At 35.7% G+C, this 20,497-nt stretch overlaps 19 non-coding genes across 19 annotated transcripts; all 19 read right to left on the bottom strand.

The window, feature by feature from the left end:
* Positions 1-25: 25 nt before the first annotated feature.
* On the bottom strand, positions 26-107 carry Trnas-aga (transfer RNA serine (anticodon AGA)). The gene has a single exon. It is a non-coding gene; the product is annotated as a tRNA-Ser (tRNA).
* Positions 108-1,112: 1,005 nt separating this feature from the next.
* Trnas-uga (transfer RNA serine (anticodon UGA)) lies at positions 1,113-1,194 on the bottom strand. Its single transcript has one exon. It is a non-coding gene; the product is annotated as a tRNA-Ser (tRNA).
* Positions 1,195-2,073: 879 nt separating this feature from the next.
* On the bottom strand, positions 2,074-2,155 carry Trnas-aga (transfer RNA serine (anticodon AGA)). Its single transcript has one exon. It is a non-coding gene; the product is annotated as a tRNA-Ser (tRNA).
* A 1,005-nt stretch (positions 2,156-3,160) lies between these two features.
* Trnas-uga (transfer RNA serine (anticodon UGA)) lies at positions 3,161-3,242 on the bottom strand. The gene has a single exon. It is a non-coding gene; the product is annotated as a tRNA-Ser (tRNA).
* An 883-nt stretch (positions 3,243-4,125) lies between these two features.
* On the bottom strand, positions 4,126-4,207 carry Trnas-aga (transfer RNA serine (anticodon AGA)). Its single transcript has one exon. It is a non-coding gene; the product is annotated as a tRNA-Ser (tRNA).
* Positions 4,208-5,212: 1,005 nt separating this feature from the next.
* Positions 5,213-5,294, bottom strand: Trnas-uga (transfer RNA serine (anticodon UGA)). The gene has a single exon. It is a non-coding gene; the product is annotated as a tRNA-Ser (tRNA).
* An 892-nt stretch (positions 5,295-6,186) lies between these two features.
* Trnas-aga (transfer RNA serine (anticodon AGA)) lies at positions 6,187-6,268 on the bottom strand. The gene has a single exon. It is a non-coding gene; the product is annotated as a tRNA-Ser (tRNA).
* Positions 6,269-7,272: 1,004 nt separating this feature from the next.
* Trnas-uga (transfer RNA serine (anticodon UGA)) lies at positions 7,273-7,354 on the bottom strand. The gene has a single exon. It is a non-coding gene; the product is annotated as a tRNA-Ser (tRNA).
* An 876-nt stretch (positions 7,355-8,230) lies between these two features.
* Positions 8,231-8,312, bottom strand: Trnas-aga (transfer RNA serine (anticodon AGA)). Its single transcript has one exon. It is a non-coding gene; the product is annotated as a tRNA-Ser (tRNA).
* A 1,388-nt stretch (positions 8,313-9,700) lies between these two features.
* Positions 9,701-9,782, bottom strand: Trnas-aga (transfer RNA serine (anticodon AGA)). Its single transcript has one exon. It is a non-coding gene; the product is annotated as a tRNA-Ser (tRNA).
* A 1,006-nt stretch (positions 9,783-10,788) lies between these two features.
* Trnas-uga (transfer RNA serine (anticodon UGA)) lies at positions 10,789-10,870 on the bottom strand. The gene has a single exon. It is a non-coding gene; the product is annotated as a tRNA-Ser (tRNA).
* An 875-nt stretch (positions 10,871-11,745) lies between these two features.
* Positions 11,746-11,827, bottom strand: Trnas-aga (transfer RNA serine (anticodon AGA)). Its single transcript has one exon. It is a non-coding gene; the product is annotated as a tRNA-Ser (tRNA).
* A 1,005-nt stretch (positions 11,828-12,832) lies between these two features.
* On the bottom strand, positions 12,833-12,914 carry Trnas-uga (transfer RNA serine (anticodon UGA)). The gene has a single exon. It is a non-coding gene; the product is annotated as a tRNA-Ser (tRNA).
* An 873-nt stretch (positions 12,915-13,787) lies between these two features.
* Positions 13,788-13,869, bottom strand: Trnas-aga (transfer RNA serine (anticodon AGA)). The gene has a single exon. It is a non-coding gene; the product is annotated as a tRNA-Ser (tRNA).
* A 1,361-nt stretch (positions 13,870-15,230) lies between these two features.
* On the bottom strand, positions 15,231-15,312 carry Trnas-aga (transfer RNA serine (anticodon AGA)). The gene has a single exon. It is a non-coding gene; the product is annotated as a tRNA-Ser (tRNA).
* A 1,006-nt stretch (positions 15,313-16,318) lies between these two features.
* Positions 16,319-16,400, bottom strand: Trnas-uga (transfer RNA serine (anticodon UGA)). Its single transcript has one exon. It is a non-coding gene; the product is annotated as a tRNA-Ser (tRNA).
* An 869-nt stretch (positions 16,401-17,269) lies between these two features.
* Positions 17,270-17,351, bottom strand: Trnas-aga (transfer RNA serine (anticodon AGA)). The gene has a single exon. It is a non-coding gene; the product is annotated as a tRNA-Ser (tRNA).
* A 1,373-nt stretch (positions 17,352-18,724) lies between these two features.
* Trnas-aga (transfer RNA serine (anticodon AGA)) lies at positions 18,725-18,806 on the bottom strand. The gene has a single exon. It is a non-coding gene; the product is annotated as a tRNA-Ser (tRNA).
* A 1,004-nt stretch (positions 18,807-19,810) lies between these two features.
* On the bottom strand, positions 19,811-19,892 carry Trnas-uga (transfer RNA serine (anticodon UGA)). Its single transcript has one exon. It is a non-coding gene; the product is annotated as a tRNA-Ser (tRNA).
* Positions 19,893-20,497: the final 605 nt, after the last annotated feature.

The following is a 20,497-nucleotide window of genomic DNA, read 5'->3' as shown; positions in this document are numbered from 1 at the left end:
TAAAAATAAAAGTCAGTGTAACTATCGTCGCCGATAGGATTCGAACCTATGCGGGGAGACCCCAATGGATTTCTAGTCCATCGCCTTAACCACTCGGCCACGACGACTGTACAAGCCGCACTTCTTCATAACTTTTCTAATTCGTAAAAGAACGAATCAAACATCAGATTATGATCTCGTGTGCTGTGTAAGTGTGCAGGAGGGTTTAGAGGCTGTGTTGTGTGACGCATGTAACGTGCAGTTTTGTTTAATGTAATGCGGAGTGTTGTTTTAGTATAGTGTAGAGGTTTTATTCGAATTCTTTTTTCTATTCCTAATGAGGCTTGAGACCACAAAGTCAAAGGAACAACACGGAATGATAAAAAAAGGGTCTATGCAGACAAAAAATATCGATGGGTAGAAAGCCTGAAGGATTGAATATCATAGACTAGAATAAAACAAGGCGATGGTAATAAGCTGCAAATCTTTACAATGCCGGACAAAACAACTTGTTTGGAGTTCTTACTTCAATCATTCTGTTATATACAGAGAGATTATTAATTCTACTACAGTCCTATGGAAATGCATCCAGTACGTTGAAGTACAAAATGGTTGAAATACTCACGTTAACTCACAAGTTTATCTAGAAAAATCAAAAAATGACTTCATATATGTTAATGAAAATAAGGTGGGCGGGAGGAATGTTCTCCTAGAAAAGAAAAAAAAGGTCACCGATAAGATTCGCACCCATGCAAGGAGACCCAAACGATTTCTGGTCAAGTGTCTTCACCACTCGGCCACAACGACTACAGCTCAACAGGTTGCTTCATATATCTACTAATAGATGGAAAAAGAAAAGACCTATCGCCATATTATTATCTTGTGTAATGTATTAGTGTATGAAAGAGTTTAGATGTGGCTACATGTCTTGCAGTATGTGTTTCGGATCTGTATGTTCTCAGTTCCATCCCAGCAGAGAGATCGATAAAATAAGGTACCAGTCAAGTTGTGCAATCGATGGTTTCTAGCTGCTCTTACCTTTCAAAATTATGGAATTTGTGCCTAAATCAAAAATTATTATTTATTGATAAAAATATAGAATCACTTTCTGTTCATTTAAAAAAAGAAATTCACGTCGCCGATAGGATTCGAACCTATGCGGGGATACCCCAATGGATTTCAAGTCCATCGCCTTAACCACTCGGCCACGACGACTGTACGAACTTCCTCCTTTCATAACAGATGTTATTGGTAAAAAAAAAACAAATCAACCATCATACAGGTTGGCCCAAATATAGGTTTACAGATATCACGTAGGTACTCTAAATTTCTTTTAAAACATTTTATTACATTTAAATTTCTATCTTGCAATTAACTAAATTAGCATAGAATAATGGTTTCATATCTTTTTTATAATTAAGATCGAAACTGTTAATATATGAATGCGATAGAGTCAGTTGAATAACTGTAAACCTACTTTTGGGCCACCTTGTTTTATTACCTTGTATGATGTATTAATCTACAGGTGAGTTTAGATGTTGTGTTGTGTGACGTATGTATTGTGTAGTTTTGTCTTATGTAATTTAATGTTTTATTGTCGTGCAAAGACTGATAAAGAAAATTTTTCTCCCAAACAAGGCTGGAGTTCCCTGTACTTTAAGGAAGTAAATGGAAAGACAAAGGAAGGGAAGAAATAAAAAAGGTATTGATGAGCAGAAAACTTAAAGGCTAAATGTCACAGACCAGAGGAAAGCGATGGGACTGAGTCTCAGGGAGCTGTAGTTGGGGGAAAGAAGCTGTTGGAATGAGAGGACTTATGACGGCAAAAGGAAAGTTTTAAACATCTCAAAGAAACGCCCACACTCACGACAGAATAGTTGTTTATTGAGGAAACTATCGTGAAATGATTCAGTAATGAAAGGACATATATATATATATATATATATATATATATATATATATATGTGTGTGTGTATATTGTGGCAATTCTTTCAACAACAGGGTGGCTTACATAAACTACATAATGTATATGGTTTATCTAACAAAATATAAAATTACTTTATATACGTTAAAAATAAAAGTCAGTGTAACTATCGTCGCCGATAGGATTCGAACCTATGCGGGGAGACCCCAATGGATTTCTAGTCCATCGCCTTAACCACTCGGCCACGACGACTGTACAAGCCGCACTTCTTCATAACTTTTCTAATTCGTAAAAGAACGAATCAAACATCAGATTATGATCTCGTGTGCTGTGTAAGTGTGCAGGAGGGTTTAGAGGCTGTGTTGTGTGACGCATGTAATGTGCAGTTTTGTTTAATGTAATGCAGAGTGTTGTTTTAGTATAGTGTAGAGGTTTTATTCGAATTCTTTTTTCTATTCCTAATGAGGCTTGAGACCACAAAGTCAAAGGAACAACACGGAATGATAAAAAAAGGGTCTATGCAGACAAAAAATATCGATGGGTAGAAAGCCTGAAGGATTGAATATCATAGACTAGAATAAAACAAGGCGATGGTAATAAGTTGCAAATCTTCACAATGCAGGACAAAACAACTTGTTTGGAGTTCTTACTTCAATCATTCTGTTATATACAGAGAGATTATTAATTCTACTACATTCCTATGGAAATGCATCCAGTAAGTTGAAGTACAAAATGGCTGAAATACTCACGTTAACTCACAAGTTTATCTAGAAAAATCCAAAAATGACTTCATATATGTTAATGAAAATAAGGTGAGCGGGGGGAATGTTCTCCTAGAAAAGGAAAAAAAGGTCATCGATACGATTCGCACCCATGCAGGGAGACCCAAAAGATTTCTGATCAAGTGTCTTCACCACTCGGCCACAACGACTATAGCTCAACAGGTTGCTTCATATATCTACTAATAGATGGAAAAAGAAAAGACCTATCGCCATATTATTATCTTGTGTAATGTATTAGTGTATGAAAGAGTTTAGATGTGGCTACATGTCTTGCAGTATGTGTTTCGGATCTGTATGTTCTCAGTTCAATCCCAGCAGAGAGATCGATAAAATAAGGTACCAGTCAAGTTGTGCAATCGATGGTTTCTAGCTGCTCTTACCTTTCAAAATTATGGAATTTGTGCCTAAATCAAAAATTATTATTTATTGATAAAAATATAGAATCACTTTCTGTTCATTTAAAAAAAGAAATTCACGTCGCCGATAGGATTCGAACCTATGCGGGGATACCCCAATGGATTTCAAGTCCATCGCCTTAACCACTCGGCCACGACGACTGTACGAACTTCCTTCTTTCATAACAGATGTTATTGGTAAAAAAAAAACAAATGAACCATCATACAGGTTGGCCCAAATGTAGGTTTACAGATATCACGTAGGTACTCTAAATTTCTTTTAAAACATTTTATTACATTTAAATTTCTATCTTGCAATTAACTAAATTAGCATAGAATAATGGTTTCATATCTTTTTTATAATTAAGATCGAAACTGTTAATATATGAATGCGAAAGAGTCAGTTGAATAACTGTAAACCTACTTTTGGGCCAACTTGTATTATTACCTTGTATGATGTATTAATCTACAGGTGAGTTTAGATGTTGTGTTGTGTGACGTATGTATTGTGTAGTTTTGTCTTATGTAATTTAATGTTTTATTGTCGTGCAAAGACTGATAAAGAAAATTTTTCTCCCAAACAAGGCTGGAGTTCCCTGTACTTTAAGGAAGTAAATGGAAAGACAAAGGAAGGGAAGAAATAAAAAAGGTATTGATGAGCAGAAAACTTAAAGGCTAAATGTCACAGACCAGAGGAAAGCGATGGGACTGAGTCTCAGGGAGCTGTAGTTGGGGGAAAGAAGCTGTTGGAATGAGAGGACTTATGACGGCAAAAGGAAAGTTTTGAACATCTCAAAGAAACGCCCACACTCACGACAGAATAGTTGTTTATTGAGGAAACTATCGTGAAATGATTCAGTAATGAAAGGACATATTTATATATATATATATATATATATATATATATATATATATGTGTGTGTGTATATTGCGGCAATTCTTTCAACAACAGGGTGGCTTACATAAACTACATAATGTATATGGTTTATCTAACAAAATATAAAATTACTTTATATACGTTAAAAATAAAAGTCAGTGTAACTATCGTCGCCGATAGGATTCGAACCTATGCGGGGAGACCCCAATGGATTTCTAGTCCATCGCCTTAACCACTCGGCCACGACGACTGTACAAGCCGCACTTCTTCATAACTTTTCTAATTCGTAAAAGAACGAATCAAACATCAGATTATGATCTCGTGTGCTGTGTAAGTGTGCAGGAGGGTTTAGAGGCTGTGTTGTGTGACGCATGTAACGTGCAGTTTTGTTTAATGTAATGCGGAGTGTTGTTTTAGTATAGTGTAGAGGTTTTATTCGAATTCTTTTTTCTATTCCTAATGAGGCTTGAGACCACAAAGTCAAAGGAACAACACGGAATGATAAAAAAAGGGTCTATGCAGACAAAAAATATCGATGGGTAGAAAGCCTGAAGGATTGAATATCATAGACTAGAATAAAACAAGGCGATGGTAATAAGCTGCAAATCTTTACAATGCCGGACAAAACAACTTGTTTGGAGTTCTTACTTCAATCATTCTGTTATATACAGAGAGATTATTAATTCTACTACAGTCCTATGGAAATGCATCCAGTACGTTGAAGTACAAAATGGTTGAAATACTCACGTTAACTCACAAGTTTATCTAGAAAAATCAAAAAATGACTTCATATATGTTAATGAAAATAAGGTGGGCGGGAGGAATGTTCTCCTAGAAAAGAAAAAAAAGGTCACCGATAAGATTCGCACCCATGCAAGGAGACCCAAACGATTTCTGGTCAAGTGTCTTCACCACTCGGCCACAACGACTACAGCTCAACAGGTTGCTTCATATATCTACTAATAGATGGAAAAAGAAAAGACCTATCGCCATATTATTATCTTGTGTAATGTATTAGTGTATGAAAGAGTTTAGATGTGGCTACATGTCTTGCAGTATGTGTTTCGGATCTGTATGTTCTCAGTTCAATCCCAGCAGAGAGATCGATAAAATAAGGTACCAGTCAAGTTGTGCAATCGATGGTTTCTAGCTGCTCTTACCTTTCAAAATTATGGAATTTGTGCCTAAATCAAAAACTATTATTTATTGATAAAAATATAGAATCACTTTCTGTCCATTTAAAAAAAAAAATTCACGTCGCCGATAGGATTCGAACCTATGCGGGGATACCCCAATGGATTTCAAGTCCATCGCCTTAACCACTCGGCCACGACGACTGTACGAACTTCCTCCTTTCATAACAGATCTTATTGGTAAAAAAAAACAAATCAACCATCATACAGGTTGGCCCAAATGTAGGTTTACAGATATCACGTAGGTACTCTAAATTTCTTTTAAAACATTTTATTACATTTAAATTTCTATCTTGCAATTAACTAAATTAGCATAGAATAATGGTTTCATATTTTTTTTATAATTAAGATCGAAACTGTTAATATATGAATGCGAAAGAGTCAGTTGAATAACTGTAAACCTACTTTTGGGCCACCTTGTATTATTACCTTGTATGATGTATTAATCTACAGGTGAGTTTAGATGTTGTGTTGTGTGACTTATGTATTGTGTAGTTTTGTCTTATGTAATTTAATGTTTTATTGTCGTGCAAAGACTGATAAAGAAAATTTTTCTCCCAAACAAGGCTGGAGTTCCCTGTACTTTAAGGAAGTAAATGGAAAGACAAAGGAAGGGAAGAAATAAAAAAGGTATTGATGAGCAGAAAACGTAAAGGCTAAATGTCACAGACCAGAGGAAAGCGATGGGACTGAGTCTCAGGGAGCTGTAGTTGGGGGAAAGAAGCTGTTGGAATGAGAGGACTTATGACGGCGAAAGGAAAGTTTTAAACATCTCAAAGAAACGACCACACTCACGACAGAATAGTTGTTTATTGAGGAAACTATCGTGAAATGATTCAGTAATGAAAGGACACATATATATATATATATATATATATATATATATATATATATATATATATATGTGTGTGTGTGTATATTGCGGCAATTCTTTCAACAACAGGGTGGCTTACATAAACTACATAATGTATATGGTTTATCTAACAAAATATAAAATTACTTTATATACGTTAAAAATAAAAGTCAGTGTAACTATCGTCGCCGATAGGATTCGAACCTATGCGGGGAGACCCCAATGGATTTCTAGTCCATCGCCTTAACCACTCGGCCACGACGACTGTACAACCCGCTTTTCTTCATAACTCTTCTAATTCGTAAAGGAACGAATCAAACATCAGATTATGATCTCGTGTGCTGTGTAAGTGTGCAGGAGGGTTTAGAGGCTGTGTTGTGTGACGCATGTAATGTGCAGTTTTGTTTAATGTAACGTACAGTGATGTTTTAGTATAATGTAGAGGTTTTATTCGAATTCTTTTTTCTATTCCTAATGAGGCTTGAGACTACAAAGTCAAAGGAACAACACGGAAAGATAAAAAAAGGGTCTATGCCGACAAAAGATATCGATGGGTAGAAAGCCTGAAGGATTGAATATCATAGACTAGAATAAAACAAGGCGATGGTAATAAGCTGCAAATCTTTACAATGCCGGACAAAACAACTTGTTTGGAGTTCTTACTTCAATCATTCTGTTATATACAGAGAGATTATTAATTCTACTACAGTCCTATGGAAATGCATCCAGTAAGTTGAAGTACAAAATGGCTGAAATACTCACGTTAACTCACAAGTTTATCTAGAAAAATCAAAAAATGACTTCATATATGTTAATGAAAATAAGGTGAGCGGGGGGAATGTTCTCCTAGAAAAGGAAAAAAAGTCATCGATACGATTCGCACCCATGCAGGGAGACCCAAAAGATTTCTGATCAAGTGTCTTCACCACTCGGCCACAACGACTACAGCTCAACAGGTTGCTTCATATATCTACTAATAGATGGAAAAAGAAAAGACCTATCGCCATATTATTATCTTGTGTAATGTATTAGTGTATGAAAGAGTTTAGATGTGGCTACATGTCTTGCAGTATGTGTTTCGGATCTGTATGTTCTCAGGTCAATCCCAGCAGAGAGATCGATAAAATAAGGTACCAGTCAAGTTGTGCAATCGATGGTTTCTAGCTGCTCTTACCTTTCAAAATTATGGAATTTGTGCCTAAATCAAAAATTATTATTTATTGATAAAAATATAGAATCACTTTCTGTTCATTTAAAAAAAAAAATGAACGCCGCCGATAGGATTCGAACCTATGCGGGGATACCCCAATGGATTTCAAGTCCATCGCCTTAACCACTCGGCCACGACGACTGTACGAACTCCCTCCTTTCATAACAGATCTTATTGGTAAAAAAAAAAACAAATCAACCATCATACAGGTTGGCCTAAATGTAGGTTTACAGATATCACGTAGGTACTCTAAATTTCTTTTAAAACATTTTATTACATTTAAATTTCTATCTTGCAATTAACTAAATTAGCATAGAATAATGGTTTCATATTTTTTTTATAATTAAGATCGAAACTGTTAATATATGAATGCGAAAGAGTCAGTTGAATAACTGTAAACCTACTTTTGGGCCACCTTGTTTTATTACCTTGTATGATGTATTAATCTACAGGTGAGTTTAGATGTTGTGTTGTGTGACGTATGTATTGTGTAGTTTTGTCTTATGTAATTTAATGTTTTATTGTCGTGCAAAGACTGATAAAGAAAATATTTCTCCCAAACAAGGCTGGAGTTCCCTGTACTTTAAGGAAGTAAATGGAAAGACAAAGGAAGGGAAGAAATAAGAAAGGTATTGATGAGCAGAAAACTTAAAGGCTAAATGTCACAGACCAGAGGAAAGCGATGGGACTGAGTCTCAGGGAGCTGTAGTTGGGGGAAAGAAACTGTTGGAATGAGAGGACTTATGACGGCAAAAGGAAAGTTTTAAACATCTCAAAGAAACGCCCACACTCACGACAGAATAGTTGTTTATTGAGGAAACTATCGTGAAATGATTCAGTAATGAAAGGACATATATATATATATATATATATATATATATATATATATGTGTGTGTATATTGCGGCAATTCTTTCAACAACAGGGTGGCTTACATAAACTACATAATGTATATGGTTTATCTAACAAAATATAAAATTACTTTATATACGTTAAAAATAAAAGTCAGTGTAACTATCGTCGTCGATAGGATTCGAACCTATGCGGGGAGACCCCAATGGATTTCTAGTCCATCGCCTTAACCACTCGGCCACGACGACTATACAACGGAAGTTGCTTTATATCTCTACTAATAGATAAAACAAAGAACGTATTATTATCTAGAGCAGTGCTACTCAAAGTGGTGTCCGCGGACACCTTCAGCTGCCGGTCCGCAGCAAGTTTCCAGAAAAGAAAGAAACATTATAAAATGCTTATGTAATATTCTATTATTGGTTTCAGTTATTTTTTTGTTTCAGTTATTTGATTGCGGCCATGTTTTTGTGTGTTTCATAAATGGCTTATAAACACCTTCCACGCTGCAATTGATTATATAAATTGTTTCCGGTATAAATTAATATTAGTAAGAAATATTACCGGTCTCTGGCACATTGGAAAAAAAAATCACTGCCAGAACACGACATCAGATAGTTTGAGAAGCACTGATATAGTGTAATGTATTAGTGTACAGGAGAAGTTTAGAGTTTGTGTTGCATGGCGTATGTTTTGTTTAGTGTTGTCTAATATAATGTAAAATAATGTTTTTAGTGAATTGCAGATGCAGTATATTGTAAAATAGTGTTTAGCCGTAATATGATGCGATATACTTTATTGTTGTGTAGTATTTTTTAATGTAATTCGTAGAAGGACGAAACTCAAAGATACCAGAGAGCAGAATCTTCACTGTGCCGGACAAAATAAGCTTAGCAACAGTTCTTGGTAAATTTATAGTTTCACACCAAACTCGATTTTGGTACAAAATAATTTTTTCCCGCGGTTTTTTTTGGGGTGGGGGTTGCATTTGTCTTAGTTGACTTCGTAAGCTGTCGGAAATGCATTCTTTCCGCGGAAAACGGAGGGGTGGGGGTGGGAGGAACCTCGGAAATTCCTCTTTCCGATCCCCGTCTCCCACGTATGTTTTTTTTTCGTTGCAATCGTCTTAATTGACCTCATACATATAATCAGTTAGTTGCAGTTACAGATTGTATATTCTAATTAAAATGTCTAGAACTACAAGATTCACTGTGAGTTAATGAGCGAAAAAAAAAAATATTGAAATTTGAACAAAGGTCTTCGACATGATTTGAACCTACGCGGGAGGTGTCCAGAACCTTCAACTTAACCACAGGGCCACGATGAAAACATAAACGACACTACTTTATATATCTACAAACGGACGGCCGGACCAGATCGTTTGTGGTAGGCCTGTGAGGATTGAAAAGAAGAAGACAAATCATTATGTCTAATAAATTTTAAATAGTTTTAAATTTGCCCAACAACATGGTGAAGCCAGAAGCATTATTTAGATATGAACTCTTTATATACAAACATATTTTAATAATTCTTTCAACAAGATGACGGTTTACCATAAACTTTGTAGTTTATCGAAGAAAATATAAAATTACGTTACATATGTTAAAGAATTAAAAGAAAAACCCAAAGAAATTGACGTCGTCGAGAGGATTCGAACCTATGCGGGGAGACCCCAATGGATTTCTAGTCCATCGCCTTAACCACTCGGCCACGACGACTGTAGAAGCCGCACTTCTTCATAACTCTTCTAATTCGTAAAAGAACGAATCAAACATCAGATTATGATCTCGTGTGCTGTGTAAGTGTGCAGGAGGGTTTAGAGGCTGTGTTGTGTGACGCATGCAATGTGCAGTTTTGTTTAATGTAATGTACAGTGATGTTTTAGTATAATGTAGAGGTTTTATTCGAATTCTTTTTTCTATTCCTAATGAGGCTTGAGACCACAAAGTCAAAGGAACAACAGGGAATGATAAAAAAAAAGGGTCTATGCCGACAAAAGATATCGATGGGTAGAAAGCCTGAAGGATTGAATATCATAGACTAGAATAAAACAAGGCGATGGTAATAAGTTGCAAATCTTTACAATGCCGGACAAAACAACTTGCTTGGAGTTCTTACTTCAATCATTCTGTTATATACAGAGAGATTATTAATTCTACTACAGTCCTATGGAAATGCATCCAGTAAGTTGAAGTACAAAATGGCTGAAATACTCACGTTAACTCACAAGTTTATCTAGAAAAATCAAAAAATGACTTCATATATGTTAATGAAAATAAGGTGAGCGGGGGGAATGTTCTCCTAGAAAAGGAAAACAGGTCATCGATACGATTCGCACCCATGCAGGGAGACCCAAAACATTTCTGATCAAGTGTCTTCACCACTCGGCCACAACGACTACAGCTCAACAGGTTGCTTCATATATCTACTAATAGATGGAAAAAGAAAAGACCTATCGCCATATTATTATCTTGTGTAATGTATTAGTGTATGAAAGAGTTTAGATGTGGCTACATGTCTTGCAGTATGTGTTTCGGATCTGTATGTTCTCAGTTCAATCCCAGCAGAGAGATCGATAAAATAAGGTACCAGTCAAGTTGTGCAATCGATGGTTTCTAGCTGCTCTTACCTTTCAAAATTATGGAATTTGTGCCTAAATCAAAAATTATTATTTATTGATAAAAATATAGAATCACTTTCTGTTCATTTAAAAAAAAAAATTTACGTCGCCGATAGGATTCGAACCCATGCGGGGATATCCCAATGGATTTCAAGTCCATCGCCTTAACCACTCGGCCACGACGACTGTACGGACTTCCTCCTTTCATAACAGATCTTATTGGTAAAAAAAATACAAATCAACCATCATACAGGTTGGCCCAAATATAGGTTTACAGATATCACGTAGGTACTCTAAATTTCTTTTAAAACATTTTATTACATTTAAATTTCTATCTTGCAATTAACTAAATTAGCATAGAATAATGGTTTCATATTTTTTTTATAATTAAGATCGAAACTGTTAATATATGAATGCGAAAGAGTCAGTTGAATAACTGTAAACCTACTTTTGGGCCACCTTGTATTATTACCTTGTATGATGTATTAATCTACAGGTGAGTTTAGATGTTGTGTTGTGTGACGTATGTATTGTGTAGTTTTGTCTTATGTAATTTAATGTTTTATTGTCGTGCAAAGACTGATAAAGAAAATTTTTCTCCCAAACAAGGCTGGAGTTCCCTGTACTTTAAGGAAGTAAATGGAAAGACAAAGGAAGGGAAGAAATAAAAAAGGTATTGATGAGCAGAAAACTTAAAGGCTAAATGTCACAGACCAGAGGAAAGCGATGGGACTGAGTCTCAGGGAGCTGTAGTTGGGGGAAAGAAGCTGTTGGAATGAGAGGACTTATGACGGCAAAAGGAAAGTTTTGAACATCTCAAAGAAACGCCCACACTCACGACAGAATAGTTGTTTATTGAGGAAATTATCGTGAAATGATTCAGTAATGAAAGAACATATTTATATATATATATATATATATATATATATGTGTGTGTGTGTATATTGCGGCAATTCTTTCAACAACAGGGTGGCTTACATAAACTACATAATGTATATGGTTTATCTAACAAAATATAAAATTACTTTATATACGTTAAAAATAAAAGTCAGTGTAACTATCGTCGCCGATAGGATTCGAACCTATGCGGGGAGACCCCAATGGATTTCTAGTCCATCGCCTTAACCACTCGGCCACGACGACTGTACAAGCCGCACTTCTTCATAACTTTTCTAATTCGTAAAAGAACGAATCAAACATCAGATTATGATCTCGTGTGCTGTGTAAGTGTGCAGGAGGGTTTAGAGGCTGTGTTGTGTGACGCATGTAACGTGCAGTTTTGTTTAATGTAATGCGGAGTGTTGTTTTAGTATAGTGTAGAGGTTTTATTCGAATTCTTTTTTCTATTCCTAATGAGGCTTGAGACCACAAAGTCAAAGGAACAACACGGAATGATAAAAAAAGGGTCTATGCAGACAAAAAATATCGATGGGTAGAAAGCCTGAAGGATTGAATATCATAGACTAGAATAAAACAAGGCGATGGTAATAAGCTGCAAATCTTTACAATGCCGGACAAAACAACTTGTTTGGAGTTCTTACTTCAATCATTCTGTTATATACAGAGAGATTATTAATTCTACTACAGTCCTATGGAAATGCATCCAGTACGTTGAAGTACAAAATGGCTGAAATACTCACGTTAACTCACAAGTTTATCTAGAAAAATCAAAAAATGACTTCATATATGTTAATGAAAATAAGGTGGGCGGGAGGAATGTTCTCCTAGAAAAGAAAAAAAAGGTCACCGATAAGATTCGCACCCATGCAAGGAGACCCAAACGATTTCTGGTCAAGTGTCTTTACCACTCGGCCACAACGACTACAGCTCAACAGGTTGCTTCATATATCTACTAATAGATGGAAAAAGAAAAGACCTATCGCCATATTATTATCTTGTGTAATATATTAGTGTATGAAAGAGTTTAGATGTGGCTACATGTCTTGCAGTATGTGTTTTGGATCTGTATGTTCTCAGTTCAATCCCAGCAGAGAGATCGATAATATAAGGTACCAGTCAAGTTGTGCAATCGATGGTTTCTAGCTGCTCTTACCTTTCAAAATTATGGAATTTGTGCCTAAATCAAAAATTATTATTTATTGATAAAAATATAGAATCACTTTCTGTTCATTTAAAAAAAAAAATTCACGTCGCCGAGAGGATTCGAACCTATGCGGGGATACCCCAATGGATTTCAAGTCCATCGCCTTAACCACTCGGCCACGACGACTGTACGGACTTCCTCCTTTCATAACAGATCTTATTGGTAGAATAAAACCAAATCAACCATCATACAGGTTGGCCCAAATGTAGGTTTACAGATATCACGTAGGTACTCTAAATTTCTTTTAAAACATTTTATTACATTTAAATTTCTATCTTGCAATTAACTAAATTAGCATAGAATAATGGTTTCATATCTTTTTTATAATTAAGATCGAAACTGTTAATATATGAATGCGAAAGAGTCAGTTGAATAACTGTAAACCTACTTTTGGGCCACCTTGTATTATTACCTTGTATGATGTATTAATCTACAGGTGAGTTTAGATGTTGTGTTGTGTGACGTATGTATTGTGTAGTTTTGTCTTATGTAATTTAATGTTTTATTGTCGTGCAAAGACTGATAAGGAAAATTTTTCTCCCTAACAAGGCTGGAGTTCCCTGTACTTTAAGGAAGTAAATGGAAAGACAAAGGAAGGGAAAAAATAAAAAAGGTATTGATGAGCAGAAAACTTAAAGGCTAAATGTCACAGACCAGAGGAAAGCGATGGGACTGAGTCTCAAGGAGCTGTAGTTGGGGGAAAGAAGCTGTTGGAATGAGAGGACTTATGACGGCAAAAGGAAAGTTTTAAACATCTCAAAGAAACGCCCACACTCACGACAGAATAGTTGTTTATTGAGGAAACTATCGTGAAATGATTCAGTAATGAAAGGACATATATATATATATATATATATATATATATATATATGTGTGTGTATATTGCGGCAATTCTTTCAACAACAGGGTGGCTTACATAAACTACATAATGTATATGGTTTATCTAACAAAATATAAAATTACTTTATATACGTTAAAAATAAAAGTCAGTGTAACTATCGTCGTCGATAGGATTCGAACCTATGCGGGGAGACCCCAATGGATTTCTAGTCCATCGCCTTAACCACTCGGCCACGACGACTATACAACGGAAGTTGCTTTATATCTCTACTAATAGATAAAACAAAGAACGTATTATTATCTAGAGCAGTGCTACTCAAAGTGGTGTCCGCGGACACCTTCAGCTGCCGGTCCGTGGCAAGTTTCCAGAAAGGAAAGAAACATTATAAAATGCTTATGTAATATTCTATTATTGGTTTCAGTTATTTTTTTGTTTCAGTTATTTGATTGCGGCCATGTTTTTGTGTGTTTCATAAATGGCTTATAAACACCTTCCACGCTGCAATTGATTATATAAATTGTTTCCGGTATAAATTAATATTAGTAAGAAATATTACCGGTCTCTGGCACATTGGAAAAAAAAATCACTGCCAGAACACGACATCAGATAGTTTGAGAAGCACTGATATAGTGTAATGTATTAGTGTACAGGAGAAGTTTAGAGTTTGTGTTGCATGACGTATGTTTTGTTTAGTGTTGTCTAATATAATGTAAAATAATGTTTTTAGTGAATTGCAGATGCAGTATATTGTAAAATAGTGTTTAGCCGTAATATGATGCGATATACTTTATTGTTGTGTAGTATTTTTTAATGTAATTCGTAGAAGGACGAAACTCAAAGATACCAGAGAGCAGAATCTTCACTGTGCCGGACAAAATAACCTTAGCAACAGTTCTTGGTAAATTTATAGTTTCACACCAAACTCGATTTTGGTACAAAATAATTTTTTCCCGCGGTTTTTTTTGGGGTGGGGGTTGCATTTGTCTTAGTTGACTTCGTAAGCTGTCGGAAATGCATTCTTTCCGCGGAAAACGGAGGGGTGGGGGTGGGAGGAACCTCGGAAATTCCTCTTTCCGACCCCCGTCTCCCACGTATGTTTTTTTTTCGTTGCAATCGTCTTAATTGACCTCATACATATAATCAGTTAGTTGCAGTTACAGATTGTATATTCTAATTAAAATGTCTAGAACTACAAGATTCACTGTGAGTTAATGAGCGAAAAAAAGAAAAAAATGAAATTTGAACAAACGTCTTCGACATGATTTGAACCTACGCGGGAGGTGTCCAGAACCTTCAACTTAACCACAGGGCCACGATGACAACATAAACGACCCTACTTTATATATCTACAAACGGACGGCCGGACCAGATCGTTTGTGGTAGGCCTGTGAGGATTGAAAAGAAGAAGACAAATCATTATGTCTAATAAATTTTAAATAGTTTTAAATTTGCCCAACAACATGGTGAAGCCAGAAGCATTATTTAGATATGAACTCTTTATATACAAACATATTTTAATAATTCTTTCAACACTTATCGAAGAAAATATAAAATTACGTTACATATGTTAAAGAATTAAAAAAAAACCCCGAAGAAATTGACGTCGTCGATAGGATTCGAACCTATGCGGGGAGACCCCAATGGATTTCTAGTCCATCGCCTTAACCACTCGGCCACGACGACTGTACAATCCGCATTTCTTCATAACTCTTCTAATTCGTAAAAGAACGAATCAAACATCAAATTATGATCTCGTGTGCTGTGTAAGTGTGCAGGAGGGTTTAGAGGCTGTGTTGTGTGACGCATGTAATGTGCAGTTTTGTTTAATGTAATGCGGAGTGTTGTTTTAGTATAATGTAGAGGTTTTATTCGAATTCTTTTTTCTATTCCTAATGAGGCTTGAGACCACAAAGTCAAAGGAACAACACGGAAAGATTAAAAAAAGGGTCTATGCCGACAAAAGATATCGATGGGTAGAAAGCCTGAAGGATTGAATATCATAGACTAGAATAAAACAAGGCTATGGTAATAAGTTGCAAATCTTTACAATGCCGGACAAAACAACTTGTTTGGAGTTCTTACTTCAATCATTCTGTCATATACAGAGAGATTATTAATTCTACTACAGTCCTATGGAAATGCATCCAGTAAGTTGAAGTACAAAATGGCTGAAATACTCACCTTAACTCACAAGTTTATCTAGAAAAATCAAAAAATGACTTCATATATGTTAATGAAAATAAGGTGGGCGGGAGGAATGTTCTCCTAGAAAAGAAAAAAATGATCACCGATAAGATTCGCACCCATGCAAGGAGACCCAAACGATTTCTGGTCAAGTGTCTTCACCATTCGGCCACAACGACTACAGCTCAACAGGTTGCTTCATATATCTACTAATAGATGGAAAAAGAAAAGACCTATCGCCATATTATTATCTTGTGTAATGTATTAGTGTATGAAAGAGTTTAGATGTGGCTACATGTCTTGCAGTATGTGTTTCGGATCTGTATGTTCTCAGTTCAATCCCAGCAGAGAGATCGATAAAATAAGGTACCAGTCAAGTTGTGCAATCGATGGTTTCTAGCTGCTCTTACCTTTCAAAATTATGGAATTTGTGCCTAAATCAAAAATTATTATTTATTGATAAAAATATAGAATCACTTTCTGTTCATTTAAAAGAAAAAATAAACGCCGCCGATAGGATTCGAACCTATGCGGGGATACCCCAATGGATTTCAAGTCCATCGCCTTAACCACTCGGCCACGACGACTGTACGAACTTCCTCCTTTCATAACAGATCTTATTGGTAGAATAAAAACAAATCAACCATCATACAGGTTGGCCCAAATGTAGGTTTACAGATATCACGTAGGTACTCTAAATTTCTTTTAAAACATTTTATTACATTTAAATTTCTATCTTGCAATTAACTAAATTAGCATAGAATAATGGTTTCATATTTTTTTTATAATTAAGATCGAAACTGTTAATATATGAATGCGAAAGAGTCAGTTGAATAACTGTAAACCTACTTTTGGGCCACCTTGTATTATTACCTTGTATGATGTATTAATCTACAGGTGAGTTTAGATGTTGTGTTGTGTGACGTATGTATTGTGTAGTTTTGTCTTATGTAATTTAATGTTTTATTGTCGTGCAAAGACTGATAAAGAAAATTTTTCTCCCAAACAAGGCTGGAGTTCCCTGTACTTTAAGGAAGTAAATGGAAAGACAAAGGAAGGGAAGAAATAAAAAAGGTATTGATGAGCAGAAAACTTAAAGGCTAAATGTCACAGACCAGAGGAAAGCGATGGGACTGAGTCTCAAGGAGCTGTAGTTGGGGGAAAGAAGCTGTTGGAATGAGAGGACTTATGACGGCAAAAGGAAAGTTTTAAACATCTCAAAGAAACGCCCACACTCACGACAGAATAGTTGTTTATTGAGGAAACTATCGTGAAATGATTCAGTAATGAAAGGACATATATATATATATATATATATATATATGTGTGTGTGTGTATATTGCGGCAATTCTTTCAACAACAGGGTGGCTTACATAAACTACATAATGTATATGGTTTATCTAACAAAATATAAAATTACTTTATATACGTTAAAAATAAAAGTCATTGTAACTATCGTCGTCGATAGGATTCGAACCTATGCGGGGAGACCCCAATGGATTTCTAGTCCATCGCCTTAACCACTCGGCCACGACGACTATACAACGGAAGTTGCTTTATATCTCTACTAATAGATAAAACAAAGAACGTATTATTATCTAGAGCAGTGCTACTCAAAGTGGTGTCCGCGGACACCTTCAGCTGCCGGTCCGCAGCAAGTTTCCAGAAAAGAGAGAAACATTATAAAATGCTTATGTAATATTCTATTATTGGTTTCAGTTATTTTTTTGTTTCAGTTATTTGATTGCGGCCATGTTTTTGTGTGTTTCATAAATGGCTTATAAACACCTTCCACGCTGCAATTGATTATATAAATTGTTTCCGGTATAAATTAATATTAGTAAGAAATATTACCGGTCTCTGGCACATTGGAAAAAAAAATCACTGCCAGAACACGACATCAGATAGTTTGAGAAGCACTGATATAGTGTAATGTATTAGTGTACAGGAGAAGTTTAGAGTTTGTGTTGCATGGCGTATGTTTTGTTTAGTGTTGTCTAATATAATGTAAAATAATGTTTTTAGTGAATTGCAGATGCAGTATATTGTAAAATAGTGTTTAGCCGTAATATGATGCGATATACTTTATTGTTGTGTAGTATTTTTTAATGTAATTCGTAGAAGGACGAAACTCAAAGATACCAGAGAGCAGAATCTTCACTGTGCCGGACAAAATAAGCTTAGCAACAGTTCTTGGTAAATTTATAGTTTCACACCAAACTCGATTTTGGTACAAAATAATTTTTTCCCGCGGTTTTTTTTGGGGTGGGGGTGGGGGTGGGGGTTGCATTTGTCTTAGTTGACTTCGTAAGCTGTCGGAAATGCATTCTTTCCGCGGAAAACGGAGGGGTGGGGGTGGGAGGAACCACGGAAATTCCTCTTTCCGACCCCCGTCTCCCACGTATGTTTTTTTTTCGTTGCAATCGTCTTAATTGACCTCATACATATAATCAGTTAGTTGCAGTTACAGATTGTATATTCTAATTAAAATGTCTAGAACTACAAGATTCACTGTGAGTTAATGAGCGAAAAAAAGAAAAAAATGAAATTTGAACAAACGTCTTCGACATGATTTGAACCTACGCGGGAGGTGTCCAGAACCTTCAACTTAACCACAGGGCCACGATGACAACATAAACGACCCTACTTTATATATCTACAAACGGACGGCCGGACCAGATCGTTTGTGGTAGGCCTGTGAGGATTGAAAAGAAGAAGACAAATCATTATGTCTAATAAATTTTAAATAGTTTTAAATTTGCCCAACAACATGGTGAAGCCAGAAGCATTATTTAGATATGAACTCTTTATATACAAACATATTTTAATAATTCTTTCAACACTTATCGAAGAAAATATAAAATTACGTTACATATGTTAAAGAATTAAAAAAAAACCCCGAAGAAATTGACGTCGTCGATAGGATTCGAACCTATGCGGGGTGACCCCAATGGATTTCTAGTCCATCGCCTTAACCACTCGGCCACGACGACTGTATAATCCGCATTTCTTCATAACTCTTCTAATTCGTAAAAGAACGAATCAAACATCAAATTATGATCTCGTGTGCTGTGTAAGTGTGCAGGAGGGTTTAGAGGCTGTGTTGTGTGACGCATGTAATGTGCAGTTTTGTTTAATGTAATGCGGAGTGTTGTTTTAGTATAATGTAGAGGTTTTATTCGAATTCTTTTTTCTATTCCTAATGAGGCTTGAGACCACAAAGTCAAAGGAACAACACGGAAAGATTAAAAAAAGGGTCTATGCCGACAAAAGATATCGATGGGTAGAAAGCCTGAAGGATTGAATATCATAGACTAGAATAAAACAAGGCTATGGTAATAAGTTGCAAATCTTTACAATGCCGGACAAAACAACTTGTTTGGAGTTCTTACTTCAATCATTCTGTTATATACAGAGAGATTATTAATTCTACTACAGTCCTATGGAAATGCATCCAGTAAGTTGAAGTACAAAATGGCTGAAATACTCACGTTAACTCACAAGTTTATCTAGAAAAATCAAAAAATGACTTCATATATGTTAATGAAAATAAGGTGAGCGGGGGGAATGTTCTCCTAGAAAAGGAAAAAAAGTCATCGATACGATTCGCACCCATGCAGGGAGACCCAAAAGATTTCTGATCAAGTGTCTTCACCACTCGGCCACAACGACTACAGCTCAACAGGTTGCTTCATATATCTACTAATAGATGGAAAAAGAAAAGACCTATCGCCATATTATTATCTTGTGTAATGTATTAGTGTATGAAAGAGTTTAGATGTGGCTACATGTCTTGCAGTATGTGTTTCGGATCTGTATGTTCTCAGTTCAATCCCAGCAGAGAGATCGATAAAATAAGGTACCAGTCAAGTTGTGCAATCGATGGTTTCTAGCTGCTCTTGCCTTTCAAAATTATGGAATTTGTGCCTAAATCAAAAATTATTATTTATTGATAAAAATATAGAATCACTTTCTGTTCATTTAAAAAAAAAATGAACGCCGCCGATAGGATTCGAACCTATGCGGGGATACCCCAATGGATTTCAAGTCCATCGCCTTAACCACTCGGCCACGACGACTGTACGAACTTCCTCCTTTCATAACAGATCTTATTGGTAGAATAAAGACAAATCAACCATCATACAGGTTGGCCCAAATGTAGGTTTACAGATATCACGTAGGTACTCTAAATTTCTTTTAAAACATTTTATTACATTTAAATTTCTATCTTGCAATTAACTAAATTAGCATAGAATAATGGTTTCATATTTTTTTTATAATTAAGATCGAAACTGTTAATATATGAATGCGAAAGAGTCAGTTGAATAACTGTAAACCTACTTTTGGGCCACCTTGTATTATTACCTTGTATGATGTATTAATCTACAGGTGAGTTTAGATGTTGTGTTGTGTGACGTATGTATTGTGTAGTTTTGTCTTATGTAATTTAATGTTTTATTGTCGTGCAAAGACTGATAAAGAAAATTTTTCTCCCAAACAAGGCTGGAGTTCCCTGTACTTTAAGGAAGTAAATGGAAAGACAAAGGAAGGGAAGAAATAAGAAAGGTATTGATGAGCAGAAAACTTAAAGGCTAAATGTCACAGACCAGAGGAAAGCGATGGGACTGAGTCTCAGGGAGCTGTAGTTGGGGGAAAGAAGCTGTTGGAATGAGAGGACTTATGA

The sequence above is a fragment of the Octopus bimaculoides genome, chromosome 10, assembly GCF_046866305.1.
Source record: "Octopus bimaculoides isolate indiv1 chromosome 10, ASM4686630v1, whole genome shotgun sequence".
NCBI classification, from domain to species: domain Eukaryota; kingdom Metazoa; phylum Mollusca; class Cephalopoda; order Octopoda; family Octopodidae; genus Octopus; species Octopus bimaculoides.
Note: the sequence above shows the minus strand (reverse complement) of the source record. Positions and strands in the feature narration are given on the sequence as shown.